This window comes from Peromyscus californicus, unplaced genomic scaffold, assembly GCF_007827085.1.
Source record: "Peromyscus californicus insignis strain IS unplaced genomic scaffold, ASM782708v3 Scaffold_12__1_contigs__length_115047231, whole genome shotgun sequence".
Lineage (NCBI taxonomy): Eukaryota > Metazoa > Chordata > Mammalia > Rodentia > Cricetidae > Peromyscus > Peromyscus californicus.
The window spans coordinates 101,877,690-101,893,494 of NW_026294413.1; the positions used below are offsets into that span (position 1 = coordinate 101,877,690).

The 15,805-nt window shown below is 38.7% G+C and overlaps 1 pseudogene; it reads left to right on the top strand.

The window, feature by feature from the left end:
* Positions 1 to 980: 980 nt before the first annotated feature.
* Positions 981 to 14,835, top strand: LOC128106996 (40S ribosomal protein S23-like; annotated as a pseudogene).
* The last annotated feature ends 970 nt before the right edge of the window (positions 14,836 to 15,805 follow it).

A 15,805-nucleotide genomic window follows, 5' to 3' on the forward strand; every position in this document is an offset into this window, starting at 1 on the left:
TAAAAGGCTACAGTTCAAAGCAATAGGCTCAAGCTAATATAAAAAAAAATAAGCCACGTAAAGATGGCTACCACACAGAGAATCTGGATTATGTTCTCTTTGATATTCGTAACTAAAGAAAAACATTTGATTGCAAAAGCTGTTGAGTTATGCCAAAATGTATATTTTAAAGGTACCTTGACTTCAAAATTTGGATATAAGGATATGTTGCTTTGGAAAGGAGGCTCTGCTTTTGTTTCCACAGAAAGCCAGAGGCTATGGATTTGTTCCAGATTAAGATACATCAGGTTTGACCAGCCAAGACCACCTGAAAGGTCTCCAATGACACCATGGCCCAGATGATCTGGAAACATCCAGAACCGTTTCAAGGCAACTGACTCAGACGATACACCCTCATGGACTACTCCATAATCCTAAAATATTCTTTGTGTCTCCATAAGATACAGCGCCCCCCTCCAGCAGGAAGTAGTAAGAGAAGCTATGCCCAAATTCCCAAATATACCAAGCTGACTTTGGAGATGTGTAAAGGTTAAAACCTTCCTTTTTAAGAAAAGAAAAGGGGAAGTGCTGTGGGATGGTCTGTATGTTAAATGTGTTGCTGACTGGTCAATAAATAAATCACTGATTGGCCAGTGGCCAGGCAGGAAGTATAGGTGGGACTAACAGAGAGAAGAATTGAGAGAACAGGAAGCTGGGTGAGAGAGACACTGCCAGCCGCCACCATGACAAGCCGCATGTGAGGATGCTGGTAAGCCACAAGCCATGTGGCAAGGTATAGATTAATAGAAATGGATTAATTTAAGCTGTAAGAACAGTTAGCAAGAAGCCTGCCATGGCCATGCAGTTTGTAACCAATATAAGCCTCTGTGTTTACTTGGTTGGGTCTGCGTGGCTGTGGGACTGGCGGGTGAGAGAGATTTGCCCTGACCGTGGGCCAGGCAGGAAAACTCTAGCTACATCCTTTGCCTTCCTCAGCCATCATGCCACCATCTCTTTACTTAGACAAACTGACATTAGAAGAGCTTCCACCCACTTTCTCTCAGGCTCATGACAACAACAAGATGGGCAAGTGTAGCTGGAGTTTTCTCCATTCCTGCCCAGGCCCGCATCCTCTCAGAGCCAAATAAACACACAGAGGCTTATATTAATTAAAACTGTTTGGCCTAATGGCTCAGGCTTCTTGCTAGCTAGATCTTACATCTTAAATTAACCCGTTTCTATAAACCTATACCTTGCCACATGGCTCATAGCTTACTGGTATCTTTATATCTTACTTCTCATGGCAGCATTGGCTGGCAGTGTCTCCTGACTCAGCCTTCCACTTCCAAGAATTCTCCTCTCTGATTATCATGCCTATACTATACTTCCTGCCAGGCTACTGGGCAATCAGTGTTTTATTTATCAATCAATCATAGTAACACATTTACAGCATACAGAGCAATATCCACAGCAGGCAAATGTCATGGTCTTCATACTGCCAGGAAACTCCTCAGTCACCATAGGGACCAGAAGTGGCATGATAAACAATGAAAGAAAGCCTCAGTGGGCACAGGTTTGGAGGTACTTCTTGTGCAAAGGAAATTGTTCTGGAAAAAGTAGGGATTGAAGCCAAACAACCAAATTCTGCTACTAGGAAGTGTGTCAGGGTGTAGCTCATCAAGAATGGCAAGAAGATCACAGTATTCATGCCCAATGATGGCTTTTGGACTTCATTGAGGAAAATAAAGTTCTGGTTGCTGTATTTGGTTGAAATGTTCATGCTGTAGGTGATGCTCCTGGAATTTACTTTAAGGTCGTTAAAATAGCCAATATGTCCTTTTTGGCCCTGTACAAAGGCAAATTTTGATAATGGAAGCACACTAATAAATTTTCATATTCCACTCTAAGAGAACCAATATACAACAACAACAATAGCTGTCATATCCCTCTCTATTGACTATGATCACTATATAGTGAAAATGGAAAATCATACAAAGAAGTAAGTACATAGAACTTTCACTCAGAAGAAAACTTCCACATCAGCTGACCTCTAGATAGAAGCAATTACTGTGCATTAGTTATTATCGTTATATTATTCTTTTTCAGTTATTATAAATAAATGAAGAGGTTATGGAGAGATGGAATAAGTGATTGAGTTACTAGCTATGAAAACTCATTGAATAAAAGAAAGTGAAAAAAAAGAGAAAACTTGGGTATGAAATTTATATATCAAGCTTTTAAAGGATGAGGTAGGATGGGGATGGTTTTGGGGGGAAGTCTGGGGGTGTGAGGAGGGAGGAGAGGGGAATCTGTGGTTGGTATGTAAAATGAATAGAAAAATCTCTTAATAATAAAAAAAAAAGGTGCTAAGCTGGAAACACCAAAAATCTGCTACATAAAGGAGTGTTGTGCTTCTAAACAGGTCAGTGTTTAAGTGATCTATGATGAAGCATAGAGAATGAATGGGGTAATGGAAAAACATTAAATAAGCAAGATGTTTGCTGGGATCAGGTCTAGAGGGAAAGTTTGGGCTAAAAACACAGTGAAGACAAAATATTATGTGATATACTTATCTGAATTTCAAGATTGACAAAAATTAATTTATGAGAATAGAAATCAGAAGACTTGCATCTGGAAAAGCATAGACTGGGGATGTGTATTAGAGAACTTTCCAGGGTATCACAGTTGTAAATTCCCATTGAGTTCTAGCTAAGGAGAGTATTCATTTATCAAACTCATTGTATCTTCTGAATGCCTGGGCAATTTACTTGATGTGAATACAAATAAATATAAAAATATGAATCATTATATATAAGAAGAAATTTAAAAACATGTTTTAGAGGTATGTGGTGGTAATCAGAATGCTGATAATAATATTGGACAGTTTTGCATTCATAAGGGTTTGGAAACAAGTGGAAAACAGATGGGCCAAGAGTAGCCATAAGGTGAAATTTTTTGGAGCTGAGTAAATAGTATAGCTCAGAAATCCATTTTTTTTAGGCGGGGGGTGGCTTTTTATATTTTAAATATATTAGTCAATTTCAAAATATTGTTCTTTCTTTGATTACTAGATTTGCCACTGAGGGTGTATCTTTAAACACACTGAAGAATGAAATATTGCAAGCCAAAATAGCATTGTAAGAACCTAGTCAGGTACAGCAGTAGCATTGGAAATTGGCCCCAGGGATTCATGGTCAATTCAGGGTGGACAGCGCTGCTGTGGGTTGAATATGGAATGCTGCACACCAATTCCTGTTTGAACACTTGTTTAGCAGCTGCTGGCACTGCCTTGGGAGGCTGTTGAAATTAGAAAATATAGTATTCCTGGAGGAAGTTCATCTCTGGAGATGGGTCATGAGTTTTATTGTTTACTGTCTAGATCTACTTCCTATCTATTCTCCTTCCTGGTCTACTGAGATGTGGAGATAGGGACCACACACTCATTCCCTGGAGCCACCTACTACCATCCCTTTACCTCAATGATGGGTCAGTTCCCTTCAGACCATGAGCCCAATTAAAAGATTTCTCCTTGAAGTTGCTTCCTGTCAGGAATTTTGACACAGTGATGAGAATTAGCTGACACACATAGTTAGACCCATTTCCACTATCTACAATAAACCAATCTGTAATAAGCCATGCTGCCTGCTGACTCTGGGCGGCAGTGGATCTATGTTTCTATCAAAGCAGCATGTAGCCCAGAAACATTTTTTTTTTTTGGTCTGTACTAGCAAAGGCTAAATCTACCATCCAGTGTAATGTGTGGCTTGGAGACACCTCTGTGTACTGCTATGGGAATCTGTCATGCTGCAGGTCAAGCCCTCATTCCACTGCAAACCCGCAATACTATGGCTCATGACTTGCCTGAGAGACATAACTAGGAAGCTGTTTTTAGCTCTGTTTTAGAATCTCTTTTTTTAGAGCTTCCTCAGGTTTTAGGTGGAAACTCTTGCCCCACGTTTTGGCACCATTTGTAGCCAGTTTTCCTGTGTCCTGACCAGTCCACAGCCACTCAGACCCAAGTAAACACACAGAGGCTTAATTAATTAAAACTACTCAGCCATTAATTAGCTCACACTTACTACTGACTAGCTCTTAAACTCAGTCCATTTCTGTTGATCTATGTTGTCACATTTTCCATGGCTTTACCTGTGTGCCATTACATGCTGCTCCCTGGACGGCAGGCTGGCGTCTCCTGACTCAGCCTTCTTTTTCTCAGAATTCTCCTTGTCTGCTTATGCCACCTATACTTCTTGCATGGCTTCTGGCCAATCAGCATTTTATTAAACCAGTGTACAAAAGCATTATCCCACAGCACCAATCCTCTTCTTATCTGTGCATGCGATATTAATGGCAGATCAGCACCTCATGCTACACAACTCCCAGTTTGATTCTGCTGACTGATTAATGTGTTCAGAACTTACAGAGACTCTGATATCCTTCTCTCCCTCAGACTGCCCTCTGTGCTACTGGGGTAGCTATGAACTTCAGTTTCTTTTGCTTTCCTGCTATGAACTCTGAAGAGTGTCAACCCCATTCTTTTTGCTACGAGCACATCACACGTGTGGAACAAGGACCCTCTATCTCCCAGGCATTGGAAAAGTTAGTGTGATTTTGCTTCTCCCACACTTACTCCAAAATAACCAAATGCAGGCAAATACTTGAAAATTTGCTATTACTTGATGAAATAAGAAATTAGAAATGTGTGCCTTTTGGCTTGAATACAGGTTTTTTCATTATGTTTTTTTCTATTTATTTTAACATTATTAAAGGGCAATATGTATATAGAAAAACACACAAATGTCAAAACACAGTACATTAATAAAGTTATGTGAGGAGAATTCTGATTGCTTACAAGAAAACTCCAACAAAACAGGATAAAAGTCCTGTGACCTCATTGCTCCAAAGCATGGGATTGTTCTTGGAATATGCTTTCATATCTCTCCAAGGTGTAGTAAGTAGGAGTGGGTTTACTTCAGATTACTCATTATTTTACCATTATTCAGATGATGTTTCCAAGCATGGGTTGTCCTCATGATAATATACAGCTTGAACTCTTGTGATCTTTGCTCATATGACCTTGCTTAACCCTCAGAATATAAATTGTCTGATGTCCTGAGTAAAGTAGGCTATTGCATGAGATTTTAGTTCACCAAATTTTTACACTCAACTCCCAGATTAACACTGTCAACTACAGAGGTAACACACAAGTATGGAACTTCAAAAGTTTCTACAAAATGAAAAAAACGCACCATTTTAGCCTTTATTTAGGACAGGTGACTTATACACTTTAACTGTCCTTCATCCAGTTTGTGCCCCATCCAGAAGAACATTTATTATCTGACTATAAAAGTCATTAAATTATTTTTGGGTATGTGTTTGTGGGAGGTGTTGGTTAAGTGGCGGTGCTCATGGCTGATGGCTGCAATGGAGGAGAGTGCTGGTTGTTGGAAAAATCATGAGCCATAGTTACCTTTTTGGAGCTTTATTGGGAGAGAAAGAGGGGGAGAGAGAGAGAGAGAGAGAGAGAGAGAGAGAGAGAGAGAGAGAGAGAGAGAGAGAAGAGAGGGAGAGAAAGACTGCACGGAGGGGGGAGTATGGAAGGAGAGAGTGCGGAAAGAGAGAGGGCACAGAGGGCATGCCCACTTTTTAGGCTGGGATGCCGTCGCAGGCTAGTGACATAATTAAGGACATAATCCTTACATGGGGGTGTTCATGTGGCAGTCAGAGGACAATTTCAGGTGTCAGTCCTCACCCTCTTCATTGTGAGGGACAGGGTCTCTTACTGTTTTCCCCTGTATGCACCAGGTTAAGTGACCTACAAGCTTCTGAGAGTTCTCTTGTCTTCAGCTCCCATCCCAACATAGAAGCACTGGTGTTATAGACACTTCGACAGGCACCGGTAGCACCTAGCTTTACAGGGTTCAGGTATAAAAACTTAGTTCTTAACACTTGCATAGCAAGTGTTTAACCACCTATTTATCTCATCCACTCCTCAAAATATGCTTTTAAACCCAGTTCAGTACTTTTATAGTCTAGGGCTGCTAGATTGTAGCATTCTGTGCTTCTTTTGTTAAACATAGTGCATCTGAGAATGTCATAGGTTGAGTCAGGTGTATCAAATGTATTGTATAGCATCATACTGTAGAAAAATGCTAGTTTCATTCCAATGATCAAATACTTTGAATATTATGAATATACTTTTATAAGCATTCCAGACCACATCTTCTCATAAATATTTATATGAATTTGCATTGTATGCTTAGGTACCCAAGTAGAATTGCTGGGTAAAAAATATGAATAAGCCAAGCTAATCAGGTTCACCAATCAATTCTATCAAATTATGCTTTTATCATCAGTATATGAGAGTCCTGATTTTTCTATATTTGAAATATTGGTAGGAAAGGTATTACTTTTCACTTCAACTATGTGGTACTGTTAGAAAAGAGATTATGTGTGAATTATGTGAATGCAATAGTTTTATTAATATATAACTAAAGATCAATAATATCCACATAAAACTTATCATTTACCAGGCATATTATTCATTGCTATAATTCCAGTGCTTGGGAAAATATAGCAGGAAAATCATGAGTTCAAGATCAGTCTGGGCTACTTAAAACTGTGTCTCAAAAAACAAACCAATCAAACATTCCCTTAACCCAAAATGCACACTATTATTCGAAGTTTGATCTGTGAATACAGGCTTGAAGCCACCATTAGCATGAAGGTAAGGAAATGATTATGTCGACTGTCCCACAAAAGTTCCCTCATGTCCTTATGTCATCTCTCTTTTCCTCTCCTACTTGGTCATTGCTTCTGTAAGATGGGAGGCAAAATCTGCTTTGTGTTTTATCTTGGTAAAAGTAAACATTGCAAGGTAGTTTGGGGGGTAAAAAAATTGAGTAAAATTTTATAGGTTTGTATCTCTTGCTTTGTTTTTCCCCTGGTAGAAAGCCTAATTTGTAGCACCCAGGTAAACAGTAATGTATGCTACCATCTTTGTTGTGAGGTCATTTCCTTCCTGCTATCCTTCACCTGGTGCCCATATATTTTTTATTTCATGCATAGCAAATAAATTACCTTGAACATCCAAATATGCCAATGATCTCATATATAATTTTTCATAGATCTCAAAATGGAGGAGTTAATGATGAGGTCAATATGTTCCATAGGGTTTTAAATTTGTCTTTAGATTGTTGAATTGACTAACCTTATAGTATAATATTAAACAATAAATTTTTAGAAAGGAATGAAATGGGCAAAGGTCAAAATGGTAACTTACTGGAAAATATAATTAAAATATTTAAGCAAGCTATTTTTGTGATATGATATAATATGGTGTGTGTGTGTGTGTGTGTGTGTGTGTGTGTGTGTGTGTGTGTGTGTGCATGCGCGCGCACGTGCACGCACGTGGTTTTAAGACACAGTCATGCTCTATAGCCCTGGGTATTCTCATACTTGCTTTGTAGCCAAGGCTTGCACAAGCTCATGGAAACCCTTCTGCCTCAGTCTACCAAATGCTGCCATTATAGGTGTGTGCCATCCTACCTGGATAATCCTTGAAGTTCTAACCAGGACTTGGACATAGTTCTTTACTGGGCCTCAGTTCCACACTCTTTTCACTCTCAGGCATAGACCAGGATTCATAACACAGGAATGGTCAGCCAGAGAAACCCAGTGAATTGATAGAAAATTTTGAGTTCCAATCGTGAAGCAGATTTTTTTTTTATCCATTAATTGAATTATATGTGTATTCACCCAAGAAGTAGGCTGCTTGACTGAAGAGAAGAAAACTGAAACTAACAGTTCAGGTCTGTTCTTAGTCCAGAAGCCTGAGTTTCAAAGAGAAGTGTTGCTATGTTGGATATCACCCTGGCTGAACTGTTGGTGACAGAAATGTGCCCAAAGGAGCTTTAAAATAGGGGAGGACTGCGCATTCATGAATCCACCTCTGGGCTTCACCATGGCTGACAACCAACACTTACCTACTGCATTTCCCAATGGTTAGCCATCTATGTGACGTTGCCCCACTAACCTATCATAGATTCTGTAGCAAGATTCAATAAATTCTGAAACTTTCTATAGTGATAAAATGCCCACAGGTCAACACAGCTCATTTTAAATAAATAAATCCCCACAGCCATTGATTTCAAGATAAGCAGTCTGTCTTCAAATTAATGTTTATGCAAGTACAAGTGAAATGAAAACCAAATCATCTAACCTTTAATAGTTAGCATTTACACAATTTAAATCAAAATTGATATGCTAATTATATACTTACAGTTAGATCCAAGCTTGGTCTTTAGCAAATTGCATACATTTAAAACAAAACCAGCTTAGCATATTAAGCAATGGGTTTGATTATGTCATTTTCATTCATATATGTCATTTAGCTAATCCTCATCATTTCTTTTCCCATTGTCCTCTCCTGTTACCCCGACCCCTTTTTTCTGTTCCTTTCTCTTCCATCAAGTAGAACCTACTTCTGCTTTAATGTCCCATGTATTTCATTATTCCTTTTCCTCCCTCTCCTCCATTAATCTCTCCTTTTCACTATTAAGATTCCCTTTCTATTTTCATGAGCTATCACACACACACACACACACACACACACACACACACACACACAATTAACTTTTTTCTGTTTATGAATGAAAGAAAACCTATATCATTTGTTTTTCTAAGTCTGGCTTATTTCATTTAATATAATGATCTCTGGTTCCATCTGTTTCCCTGCATGTGTGACAATTCCATTACTCTTTTTGTCCAAATAAAATTTCATCATGGAGCCAGGTGGTAGTGGCACACGCCTTTGATCCCAGTGTTTGAGAGGCAGAGCCAGGTGGATCTCTGTGAGTTCTAGGCCAGCCTGGTCTACGAATGAGATCCAGGACAGGCACCAAAGCTACACAGAGAAAACCTGTGCTGTGGATATCGCTCTATATAAATAAAGCACTGATTGGCCAGTGACCAGGCAGGAAGTATAGGCAGAACAAGGAGAGAGGAGAATTGAGGAAGGAGGAAGGAAAGAGAGACCGGCTGGAGCCACCGCCAAGACAAGGAAGATGTAAAGTACTGGTAAGCCACGAGCCACGTGGCAAAGTAAAGATTAATAGAAATGGGCTGAATATAAGAGTGAGAGCTAGACAATGATAGGCCTGAGCTAATGGCCAAGCAGTTTAAATAATGTAAGAGTCTGTGTGTTTATTTTATAAGTGGGCTCCGGGACTGGCGGGACTTGGCGGTGGGAGCTGGAGAAAAATTCTCCAGCTACAACCCTGTCTTGAAAAACAAAAACAAAAAAAACTAAAACAAAACAAAAATTCATTGTGCCTATTTACCACATTTCTTCTTTATGGATATATTTATCCAATGATAGTCACCTAGACTGATACCATTTCTTAGTCTTTGTGAATACTGCAGTGATAAGCATGAATGTGCAAGCATCTGTGCTCTGTTATCTTGGAGTGCTTCATACCCGAGGAGGCAGGTATAGCTGAGTCACAGAGTCATTCTAGTTTTGCATAGTATCATAATCACTTAAAATTTTATTGCTATTTGTCTGTGTTTGTGTGAATTTATTTCAGGTGTGTGCAAATGCTCATGGAAGCCAGAAGAAGTTGTGGAATCCCCTGGAGCTTACAAATAGCTGTAAGCTGCTCAGTGTGGGTACCAGGAACCAAACTCTTAACTGCGGAGCCATCCCTCCAGGCCCTGCTGTTTTCTGATTTTTGTTATTTTTAATCTCCATGATGACTGTACTTACTTACATTCCCATCCATAGGGTTTTTCTGTCCTCACATCTCTTACCAGCTTTTGCTATCATTTATTTTCCTGGTGATAGCCATTATCAATGGAGTGACATAGAATTTGAAAAGTAGTTGTAATTTGCAGTCCCTTAGCAGGTAAAGATGTTTAACATCTTTGCAAATATTTAATAACATATAAATATAAGGATTTCTTCCTTTCAGAAGTGTCTGCTCAGTTTACCAGCATATCAATTGCATTTTTCTTTTGTCTTCTGGTTTTCAGTTTTGGATTTCATTATGGATTCTAGGTATTGGTGCCTTATCTGATAGCTAGTTGGAAATAATGTTCTGTTTTCCCATACTATAAGCTGCTCCTTGATTCTAATAATTGTTTACTTTGCTATGCAGAAGATTATAAATTACTTGTAGTGTCATTCATCACTTTCTTATTCTGTAAATGAATATTCAATTTTCTTAGCAACATTTGCTGAAGAGGCTGTCTTCTTTGCAATGTACCTTTTTGACATCTTTGTCTAATATTAGGTGGCTGTGGCTGTGGAGATATGTCTGTTTTCTTTTGGACTATGTGTACATTGTTGTGCCATTGGCATGCTGATTCTGTCACCACAGCTTTATGGTATTAGTTTAACATTAGGTAATTTTATCTCTCCAGGATTGACACTTTTTCATTTAGCTTCCTTTGGCAATTTTGGAATCATTTATATTTCCACATCAATTTCAGGCATTTTTTAATTCTGTGATGATAGATGGAATTGTGGTGTTTTTACTTTGAATCTGTAGAATTTGATAAGACAGTTACTTTTATAATCCTGTTTCTAACAATTCATGAGCATGATAGGCTTTTCACCTATCATGTTTTCATTCTAGAGTTCTTCACTCCCTCAGATTTATTTCTAAATGTTTTTTTCAAGGTATTATAAATAAATTTTTTTCCTGATTCCTTTATTGGTATACTTGTTATTAGTATACAGAAAAGCTACAGAATTCTGCTTGTCAAATATATACCCTGCTACTCTGTTGAATGCATTCATCAGCTCAGAGTTTTCTGGTGATACAATGTTATGATACAATATTAAATACAGTATTAGGTCACTGGAGGTGAGGAATACTTTGACTTTGTTTTCTATTTGTATTAATTACACTTGTTTTTCTTATCTTGTTGTTCTAAGATTTCAAGCCCTATAATTAATTACAGTGGGAAGAATGAGTACCTTTGTCTCTTTCCAGATTTTATAATAAATTCTATAAAATTTTTGCCATTTAGTATAGTGTTGGCTACAGGTTTGTTATACCTAGTCTATTATGCTTTGTTATGGTCTATTGCTAGTTTCTATAGGGCTTTAATCATGAATGGATAACTGAACTTTGTCAAATAAGCTTTTGATATCTTCTGAGTTGATCATATGATTTTGTTCCTTAACTCTATTGATACATTATATTAATTTTATTGACTTCATATGTTAAATCACACATAAATTCATGAAATGAAACCAACTTGGTCATGGTGTATGATCTCCTTATTGTGTTATTGAATATCATCTGCCGGAATTTATAGAATATTTGCACCCATATCCATATTTCTATAGTTTTCTTTTTCTGTTGTGTCTCTGACTGTGGTGTCAGGTTAACACCTGCTTGATTGTGTGCTTTCCCTTTTTATTTTTAGAGAAATTTGAAGCCTTAGTGTTAGTTTTTCATTTCAAACTGTTAGAATTTGGTAGTTAAATTTGCCCAATCCTGGACTTTTCTTTATGGGAATTTTTATAATTGTTTTAATCTCATTGATTATTATTAATCTGTTTTAGTTCTTTATGGATTTTAAAAGGTCATATATACAGGAATTAATCTACTTACAGATTTCTCAGTGTTATGGAATATAATTTTTTCAACTATTCCCTAGTGATTCTCAGTATTCTGTATAAGATGTGTTAGAATTTACTTCTTTTTTATTCTAATTTCATTCATTGGGTCTGTTTGCCTTTGTTCTTGTTGATTTGCCTGGGTCTGTAAGGCTTGCTTATTTACTCAGAGACACTTCTTCATTGGTTCCATAATTGTCTTCCTAGTCTCCATTTCATTAATTCCTGCCTTAATTTTTTATTATTTCCTTCATCCTTTTTGCTTAGTTCTTTTTTTCCTTGTTCTTGTTTTATAAGACCTTGAGTTACATCATGTGGTCAGTTATTTGGGATCCTTCTGGATATATTGCAGTAGAAGAACTCATAACTATAAACTTTCTTCTTGGAAAAGCCATGGTATGTTCCAAATGTTCTGGGAAGTTGTACTTCTATTTTTATTTGATTATAGAGACTTTTGCTATCCTCTCCTTTTCTCCAATGACTCACTGGTCTTTCAAGAGTGTATCATTGTCTCCAAGCTTTTCCTTTGGTAGTTCTTTCCAGTTTTGTTCCATTGTGATCAGATATAATAAAATAAATTATTTTGATTCTTTTGTGTGTATTTGATGTTATTTTTATTTTTAATTATTTGGAAATATTATACAATATATTTTGATCATATTTACCCCTCCCCCAACTCCTCCCAGATCTATCCTCCTTCTCTATCTACCCAACTTTGTGTCTATTTTTCTTTCTGTTTTTAAACCCATCAAGTCCAATACTCTAGCATGTGACCTTAACTGGAGTGTGTCAGAAATTTTCCTCATTAGTGTTTCTTTGTTGCTGTTTCTGTTTTTTGTTTTTTTACTTTTTTTTTTTTTTTGGTTTTTCGAGACAGGGTTTCTCTGTGTAGCTTTGCGCCTCTCCTGGAACTCACTTGGTAGCCCAGACTGGCCTCGAACTCACAGAGATCCGCCTGGCTCTGCCTCCCGAGTGCTGGGATTAAAGGTGTGCGCCACCACCGCCCGGCCTGTTTTTTGTTTTTTAATATAATTGGTCGTCCCATATTCAGCATAAAATATTTACAATTTCTGTGTTTTCTAGAAGGCTTGTTGTATTTATTACTATATTATGACTTTTTTCTGTCCCTTCTGACTTTGGCTTCAAGACAAATCTTCCTTTCTGTACATCAAAATAACTGCAAAAGTTTATGGTGAACATATTAAATATTTACTAGCAGCATCCTCACCTTTGGTTTTCCTTCTTTGCCTACTAAAAGCCTTTGTTGGTCATTCTCAGATTGGCAATCTGTGGGCTGAGCAGATTCTCTTAAACTCTTGTAGACCCCCAGTTTTGATCATTGGGGGTGACTGCTCCTTGATTCCAGAATATCTTCCAAGTCCTCTGGGGTTGTGGGAAGAAAGCACAGCCCTGGGGTATATAGAGTAGAGGATCTGTCTTCAGAATCTGAAGATATCCTAAATATTAACCACCAATTTGTAAATAGGCAGCTGTGGATATCAAGGATGCCACTTGAGTACCACAGTTGCAAAAGTTCAGAGTATTCAGACTTCAAGGTTATTCCTGTTGATGAGATCTGTTCCCAGCAATAGAGGGCAGGGTTACCTAATCACTTTACTGCCTCAGATGAGCCATGACCTTCCTGCACTCTTTGGTTTCCCAGTGACTGGCTATCTGGCTCTCCATAGCTTCCTCCCTGGACTGTTGTGAACCTCGGACTGTGACAGAAGAAATATAGAGCCCCACTTTGAAGGTTTCCCATTTTAAGGCCCCTTATTACCTTAGTTTCAAACAACAGTTTCCGTTCTCAAGATGACATCTGGTCCCCGACCTCCAGCTTATGAGATTCCTTTTCACCACTCACCCATTTGGGAGAGGAACCACCCACTGTCTCACCAAGACCTACAGCTGGATTTGAGGCTTGCAAGACTAAGGAACCAGGTCTGGTGTCACGAGGGTGTCAGACTTGGGTTCTACAGGCATCTTCTGCTTCTCTTCTTCCCTACAGGAAGCCACAGGGCAGAGTTGCTGAGGCCTTGCCTTCGTTTTTGTTCATCACTTGTCCTTTTTTTCCTGCAATTTGCCAGCACCATTTCTATTTTTCTGAATCTGTGAAGTTCTTCCTCTCTTTTTGGTCTCTAGCTTTTCTTCGGATTATTCTCCTTCTCCAGCTCACAGAGGCAGCTTCTTTTTCACCTAAAGTCTACATATTGTTACAAAGTTAAAAATACAAAGTTTTATTACACTTGCTAGTCTTGGATGTTAACATTCACTAATTATCTGAAATGAGTGACCTGTAATCAATAAACCTAACTGTGAAAATTGGCTTGGAGATGATTTCCGCACATTGTGCTGGAGCAGAGGAACTTTTTGGAGTCTGACTTTTCTCAGTGAGGGGCATGTAAAACCCCACTTCATCTAATGCCTGGAGAAACCCAGTCAATAGGGATTTCAATATGCTGTATTGTTTTCAATCCTTTGTATATAAAATCCCCTAATTTCCAATTTACCTTGCCTCACACTAGCTGGCATCAATGTTTTACAGAGGGTTATTTTTACAGGGCAATGTGTCACCATGATCCACTGCATCTCAATTGTATCAATGTTCTGAAACCACCAGGGAGCTTCAAGCTACCAGGAACACCTTTTTTCCCTAAAGAAAGTCTGCATCATACTGTGGATGCAGGCATTTGAATAAGCACCCAGGCGATCCCAACCAAAGCTAAGTCTGAGAATTCCTGCTGTACTCTGGTGAAGACAGATTCACTGTGAACTTCACTGGCAGTTTCTGTCACTTATGGTTTAGTAATTAACAAGGTAGTAATCTATATCCTGTGAATGCTTTCTCTGTTAACCTCATTCTTTTTCTAACTGGAGAATCAGCCTTTGCAGATGCCTTAAGTAGCTGCTGCTCATGCTAATGAACTTATGGCTGCAGTGATGTGATAAGGATCTATGCTTCTCCCTATGTGGTCTTTCTAATGTACTTTTGCCACCCATACTAGGCTATCCTTAGGGTTTCACTTCTCTTCATCTTTCTTTACTCATTTAGTTGTAAAAGTAGATCATTTTCTTTTCTATGATATGTAAACCCAGCTCTATGTTATGTAAGTTGCTGTAATCTCTTAATTATTCTTTAATTTTAGGTGCAGACTGAGACAGTGATGACAGCAGGGCTGAAGGGCAGCAAGGAAACAGTGTGGTGGCAGTATGCCAAGCCACAGTGAGGTAAGGTACCCTGGATGAACATGGGCACAGAGCTGGGGGCCTGACCCTGGCCAACTGCTCCTGCTGGCCTTCACTGCAACCTTTGGCACAGGCCCCGAGTTCTGCATTTCCAGTTTGCCACTTTGCCATTCACCAATGAAGCCTGGACCGTGGCCTTCTCCCTGGCAAACTCCTGAGCCCCACAACGGGGCTGATTCTAGCAGGCTAGAGCCAGCCAATCAGAAAAGTGCAGATTCTGCAAGCTATTTCTCCCCTTTTTTGATACGTGTCCAGGCTTGCTAGGACATGTCCAAATGTGCCACATTCAAATTCAAACTAGTGTAACCATTGCTTGCTTAGCCAATCGTGTTTGCTCAAGATGACCTAACTGTCCTGGAATTCCTCTAGTAGTATATAAAAGGAGTCTGAGAGCTTCTCTTTGGGTTGTTGCCATTTTGTTGTGTGGCTGGCCCCTGCATGCAGAAATTTTCTCTTGAAAATAAATGCTCTTGCTTTTGCATATGTGAGTGGTGGTCTTTTGTAGGGTGATTCACAGACCCTAACAGAGACATTCATATTTCTGATGTTATAGATTTTGCTACCAAATTATGTGTGCTCTAGTAAAAATCACAGCAAAGACACCCCTGGTTCTATTAAATCTTGGCTGTTACTTCTGATCCTTACACAATCTTACCCAGAAGAAAATGCTTTCCCATAAGAGTCCTTGAACTATACCAGTGACTCATTGCAAAGAACATTTGCTAGTAAAGTTGATAGGATGAAGGGGTATACTATATGACAGACCAAGGCCCCCATTGCCACCAGGATAAATAAAGAGGTGTTGGAGAGGTGGGAAAGAAGGAGACTCAAAGAAGTTTATTGCTGTCTTTGTTTTGTTTTTCTTTGGTTCTTTTGATGCACTGTGTGGCTTGGAGACACCACTGTGTATCATGGCAGAAATTCGCAATGTTGCACTCAAGCCCACATGCC